The sequence below is a fragment of the Teleopsis dalmanni genome, chromosome 1 (genome assembly GCF_002237135.1).
Source record: "Teleopsis dalmanni isolate 2A chromosome 1, ASM223713v2, whole genome shotgun sequence".
Classification (NCBI taxonomy): Eukaryota; Metazoa; Arthropoda; class Insecta; order Diptera; family Diopsidae; genus Teleopsis; species Teleopsis dalmanni.
The window spans coordinates 75,686,253-75,693,614 of record NC_051846.1 but is presented as its reverse complement, the minus strand read 5'-3'; positions in this window follow the sequence as shown (position 1 = coordinate 75,693,614).

Here is a 7,362-nt window from a genome sequence, read left to right as displayed (position 1 = left end):
AAAATATCGAAAAATATACAGCGCGCGAATTTTAAATGAGAATTTCCGAAAACTTTTCAGTCTTAATGTACAACGCTGTTTCAAGTATTGCCAAGTTCTTATCATTAGGGATCTTAGGAAAGATTTGAAATTTTATTTAATTAGTATATAGTTCTAATTTAGTCAGCCAAATTTCAATAAATTAATCAAACTTTTGTTGTTGTTTTTTCCTTACAGTTCGAACCGTTAAAGTTTTTTTATTCGTCATAAGACGCTTCGCATAATATTTTGTAAAATTAATTGATATTTGTATTTATTATGTCTCAAGGTGTTCTCTTACATGTCATAGGAATTTCAGATTTATGCTGTTCTTAAATATTAACACTTAATGCAAACCGTAAACAATTAAATAAATTGAATCTTAAATCAAAGTCAATAAATTCTCTTACAGTTCCTTTAAATAAATATATATTCTTCTACTAAAACCTAATTAATATCAAATAATTGTCATGTCTAAAGATATTTATATGTAATTTTTGTGTCTTATTAATATATTTAAATTTGGCTCCGTTCCCTATAGGTTGTATATTAAATACTACCTAATGTACTTTTTTGCATGTGCATTTTACATTCTGTATTTGTTCTGGGGTAGACGTGGGGACAAATTAAAAACTAAGCATCAGTTGAAGGCACTTTTAGCAACTCAACAAGCAGAGCAAGTTATTATGTCTGAGATGGTTGCCAACTGCTGCTTGTTGCTTATTGCTTGTTTATTGGTGATGATCTGCATCTTAATAATAACAGCATCGGAATCGTTGGAATTGCATTGCATTCAGTGTGTTTTATCTCCTTACTTATGATTTCAATGACAATTGAAATAATTAAAAACACATTTTAGAATTTTTTAAAATAAATCAAGCAAAAAACAGAAAAATTTCTTTATAGATGTGATATCATTAATTTAAACAAGCCCTGCTAGTGTTGATACATCGAGCTGACTTTTATAAATTTATAATAATTTATTATTTTAATTAAAGTTTACTCATCCTTTAATAAAACTAAAATACGCACATATAAACGTAATATAAATGCTGAATGCTGTAATTGTTGACAGCTCAGAAACACTTTTCATATACAAATGTTTAATTTAATCATCGTTGTATGCAATACAATATTTAATGAAATAAAATGAAATATTTCATTATATAAAACTACTTGAGTTAGGAAATTTCAAAAACAAAATATATTGATTACAATATTAAGCGATATTCAAATTAATACAATATTAAGATGTTTGTAACGCAATTAAGGTGACATCACAGACTATATTAACCATATACTTAGTTGTTCAATAAGCTTGTGGAATAAAAATATATCAATATATAGTCGCAAAAATGAAACTCATAAATACACTGATTCCAATGATTAAGGTGACATCACAGATCATATTAACCATATACTAGGTTGTGCAATAAGCTTTTGGAATAAAAAAATATAGATTTTTAGTTGCAAAAATGAATCCCAAAAATACACTGATTCTAATGCTCTTCTAATTTATAAATTCCATCTAACATTTTTCCGGAGGCAACTGCAATATCTTTTTTTGACATAATTAGTGTTCCACAAAAACATTTTTTCAAGGTGTGAGAATAGTTAAAGGATATTATGAGCTAAATCCGACGAATAGATTAATTATCACAACAGCTCATACTTTAATTGACTCATTTCAACGTTATTTTATTTCCACTGAGTCGTATGAGTAGGTTGTTAACTCCTTAAACCAGGTCGTCTTTGACAAATTTTTGAATTGAAGTTGTACTAAATAATAACCTGAATTTTTTAATCTGATAAAATTATTTTTATCAATTTAAAAATATTGTACCAACGTTATTTCTTTTACATATCAAAAAAACTGTCGTTAACACTATTGGTGTAATGGTCTTTAGCATTTTGTTTTGATTTTGAATTTTAATGATTCACATAACTCTCATTCATTGTCATAAAAAACGCACAAAAAATGTTTAAACCACATTCGAATATGTTGTCATCGCATCGTTAAAGAATGTGACTCTCAATATGCCTATAGCTTCTAAAAACCCAAAACTTGACATCGCATTTCTCTCTGTTCCTCAAGCCTAATAAATCAAAAGCTTTAGACAAAGGTTTCGGGTATTGTTAAAACGATAACTATCGAAACTAAGTATGAATCGAAAGTGAAGAATATATAATTATAGATAAATATAGATATAGATTTCTAAATTAATAATTTATTTGTATTTATTTATTTTAAGAATATTAAAGCTACTCTTATAATTTATAAATTTAATTTTATTAAGGATTTAAATATATTTAATAAATACAAATTAAATGCTTTAAGAAATATTTGACATTTCCTTGCATATTAATAACACATGTGTATCTTAATTTGTTAATGTAATTTCTTATTCCAAAACTTTGTTTCATTTTGTTGATATTCCAAATTTTGCAAAACAAGCTAAAATGTTTCCTACTTTCCTTTCAATACTTTTAAACTTTTGCTTGATTTATAAACATAAGAAAAAATCCTAAATACCTTATAAGTCACCGTGCAAACAAATCCTTTAATTAATCTAATTAAGATCGACACAAACTCTGCAAAACTTTTTTGTTTAATTAAGCACGTCATATGTGGGGAATTACAAACTAAGTTCAATTCAAGACTTTTTAACCTCAATTTAGCAAAATAAATGAAACAGAACTTTTTCGTTTTAATTAAATATATTAAATATGTTTGTATATTATTTTACTTGATTAAGACATAATAATCTCAAGTATCATTTCTGTCACAACTTATGCAAGAGCTTTGATTAAACTTAATAAAATATTTTACTTATTTCAATTATTGTGTGCATTTTAATTTATTACTATTAAAAAAACTCTTCAGACATAACATACCAAATAACTTATAAAAAAATATACAATTTATTTTTTAATTAATTTTAAATAATTTAGTACAATTTAAAATAAATTCATGAAGAATGATTTTGCAAGATATTCAAGACTAAGGGAACATACCAATTAATACGTAGTCAGTATATTTTATAGTATTAACACTAACAAATAGCTTCAGGACTGCGTAACTTCGTTAAAATTTATTGGAATTGGCGATGCAGTAACGTGTTTGATATATGACGGAAGGCTCAATAAGTAAATAAAAAAAATCCCTTGCATTTCATAATTGAAGTCCAAAAAGACAAGGACGATGAGCAGGCATATGACAAATTTAAAGTTCCAAAAATGTTTTTTTTTTTTAATCAGGAGTCCATAAATTTCGGTTTTTTAAGTTAAAATTTGAGGATTCTCCTCAAAATTACTTTTAAAAGAAATAAATAAATATTTAAGTCAACAGTTATATATATGACGTGGCATTGGTTTCATCCCAAATATTTTTTGATAAACTCAATTTTAATTTACAGAATATAACCTCTTCATGGAACATAAAAACAAAATACAACCTATTTTGTAAAAGTATTACGTAAACTGAAAACCATATGCTGCTGTAAAAATTTTCTTTTTGTTCATTTGTAGTTTTTGCGCAAAAACCTTCTATAATGCTTTTCAAAATTAAATTAATTTAATAACAAAAAAACCGAAGGCTATAAACATAAAAAAGTTTATTTTTTTCCATTATGTAATTAAACAACCACACCAACTGTAAAAAAAAGGTGAAAATTAAATGAAAACATAATTGGCGTATAGTTTAATATTCAACAGAAAAAAGGCCTTACTTAAAGTATATAACGATACCAATTTAAAATAGGTCAAAATTTATAAGGAAGTTTTTAGCGATTTACTTTGTCGTATAATACTTAGACAGTGTAACTGTTACCACTGTCGCATATTGGTGTTTGTATATTGATTTCACCTAAATTTACATAACTAGAAGCTCGTCTCATAGGTACCATATGGATACCTTAAAAAGTGAAATCAACATTTTTTTTTTTAAATATAGCCCAATCCATAAAATTTAGTTTGAGGATTACTGATGAATACTCCTATTGTCTTAAAGTAAGAATAAGCATATTATGTTTTTGAAACGGGTAAATAGATTAGTAAATAAAAGACGCTGTTGCAGATTTAAAGCATTGCTAATCTTATAACGCTAGTCTTATAATACTTGAGGCCCTATGCTCCACTGGCAGATGAGTATAAAAGAGAGAGAGAGTCTTATTACGATTTATAAAACTTAATCAAAACCACTGAGCTATACAATATGCCATTCGTCTGTTGTAATGAAATCTTTTGAAAATTCAAATTATTCCGTACCATAGATCATTTTAAAACTGCAATTGATTACTCACTTTTTTGCTATTAATATTGATTTTATATAGTCTTATAGTCTTTATAGTATTAATAAGTGGTTTTATGTAATTTAAATTAATATTTGTTTTAATTAAATTATTTTGCCTGTAAAAAATTTTAATATTTCATATTTTTTTTTATTAATCTAAATATTTGGAAAATTTAAGTATTTTAATATAATTGATTTATGGATGGCACCAGCGTTTCTATATTGTAACTGTTTAAACACTATTTTTATATATGGTATTGAGCTCTGCAATCTCCTTTATTTATCTCTTTTTAATGCTTAAAAACGTTGTTCTTTGATTTTTAAGTTTAAATTCCAAGAATATAGAATAATGTGGTGCCGACATAATCGTTCAAATGTTATATTTTACGATGAGCTAGCTGTTAGAAAAGCAACAAACTCTTATAATATATTTTGCTGCTACTCAAACCATTTCAAATGAACCATATAACATATCAACTGCTTAACTCAACTTTTGCAATGGTAATTCTTCTATTATCTACCAGAAGTTTTCAATATTTCAACATGTAAGGTTTCGCTAAAAGCGTTTATAATATTTGATTGTGATTAAGTTTTATCGCCAAAAAGTTCTTTAATATTGTAAATGATTCACTAATATTCTTTGATCATATGAAAAATTAGTAAACAGCGTTGTATGGTCAGCCAAATTTCAATAAATTAACAAAAAATTTTTGTCTTTGCCTTTTCTTTGCTATTTCAACCCGTCATGCTAATATTCGTTTTTCTCATTGGTGGGTTTGTGTTTACTAAGTATTACATACTAAAAAACATATAAAAACCAATTTTACAGTATATTACAGTGCAACCAATACACAAAAACACTTCATTTGAAAAAACAAGCAACAGTGCCTACATGTATAAAATACTCATTGCATTTCGAGCGCCACTTGAACGAGATTAAATAATATTTTAATACTATTTTACTTAATTTTTATTTAATAATTATATATATAAATAGATAAATTATGTAAATAGTTTTAGCTTTTCTCTTTAATAACATTCTCAGGGATAATAGCCACAAAATGAATGTGTGTAATTTTTTCACCTCAAAGAACAGAACTTAAATTAATGAACATCATAATTGCTTTCTAAGAAATTTAATAATAATAAAATGGTTTTACCTTTTTACTACTTTTCCCTTCTTTCTATTTATAAAACCACAACGCAGTTTCTGCTACATTGAATGTCATTAATAAAGCCAACACATGTGCACTTTGAGCACACAATTGCAAATGTTTTAATTGCATTTCGCTGGAATACTTTGCCAAGCATCATGGATGCGTGTGGTGGTGCCTAGTAATGCATTCGAAGTCTTCGTAATAGTGTAAAACAAAAAGGAGTTGAGAGTAACCAGACAATTTGCAATTCTTTGTGTACACTCAAACGAAGCACTTTAATGTTATTTCGGTGGTAGCAATAAGAGGAGCAGCAACAGGAGCACTTCCATCAGAGCTTCGAATAAACAAATAAAATGTTAGCATAAGATGTGAGGCGGCAAGTGCACTAGTAGCTAAAGCATTACCATCAATAAGTGAAATTACACAAGAGAGAAGGAAGGAGAACAGAGGCCCCGGTAACGCGGTTATCTTCAAAAATTTATGTTGATGAATAATGCCGTCGCACTTTTCCACCACAGTGCATCAAATCGACAAGTGCATTCGCTTAACTGTTTTTATTCTGGTTGATTTTAATTAATGTTCAAACATTAATTTACAACAGATGAGTACGTTTTGTATTTTTTAGCAATAGCAGTAGTTGTACTCACGCTTCAATATGTATTATATGTAATATACAAATATTATATACATAAACATCGTTTGCACATATCAGCAGAAAGTCAGTCTTAATTTATTAAATTAATATTAATTTTGTCGTTTTAGTGCATTTTCATTGGGAAGTGCAATAGCAACAAAGCTTCACAAGTAATTGTGCTTGTGCTATTGGTACTTCAAATTTATATTATTAAATTGATGGTGCAACCATGTGCACTTGTGTGCAATGATGACCTCCATTTTGAAAAGAAATTAAAACTTTTCACATTTTCACTCTCATTTCCACAGTTAGTTTAACTTTGCCGTTGCTATGAATTAAGTTTTCATATATTTTTTTTAAAAAATTGCACATGCACTTCATTTTTTAAGTTCAGTTCTTATGTTTCTACACATATGCGCAAAGCTTTTGCATTTAAATCCCAGTATTTGCTTCCAATTCATATGCAAAAAAAAATGTACATACGAATATATTAATATAAAAAGAATATATATTAAATTGTTTGATATGTTTATTTATATGTTCTTTTCTCTTTATATTTTTGTTTAGAATTGCTGTTTTGGTATAAGCATTTGAAATAAGTATCTCACAGATAATGTCAACGACGTTAGCAGTCAGATAGTTTGTGAAGATATTATCATGCATCGGTTGCAATTATGTTTTTTATTGCATTTTCCAACTGCAGATTGTTAAATATGTTGTCTGCATTTTTGCATCATTTGTTTAAAGTTTTTTCATAAAGTTTTATTTAAGAAAAACTAAGTTTTGCTTCTTCCTATCGATAGTAAAAATATGCTGCGCTTATATATTAAAAGAGACATAAACGTACATAAATTTCGTTTGTTGACAGTAAACACAGTTTTGTAATATTTTTAAAAAGAAAAATTTTATTAAAAACTTTTTAAATTACTTTAAAGTTTTACATAACTTGTATTTTTGATTTATTATGAAGGGATTTTAAAATGTTCAATATGCCAACTTAGCATCAATTATTGTCAGCTGTGGTTAATTACAAATGGAGTAAGTTGGCATAAATATAATGAAAATATTTACATATTTTAAATAAAATTTATATTATAATAAAATATTAAATAAAATATTAAAATTTGAAAATATGTATTAAAACAAATTTATATTTTTATATATTTATTTATGTCATTAAACAAACATTAAAAATAAGAAAATTCCGACGTGCTTGTTTACTCGGTAAAGTGATTAAATTTTAAGTATATTTGTTTTTGTTA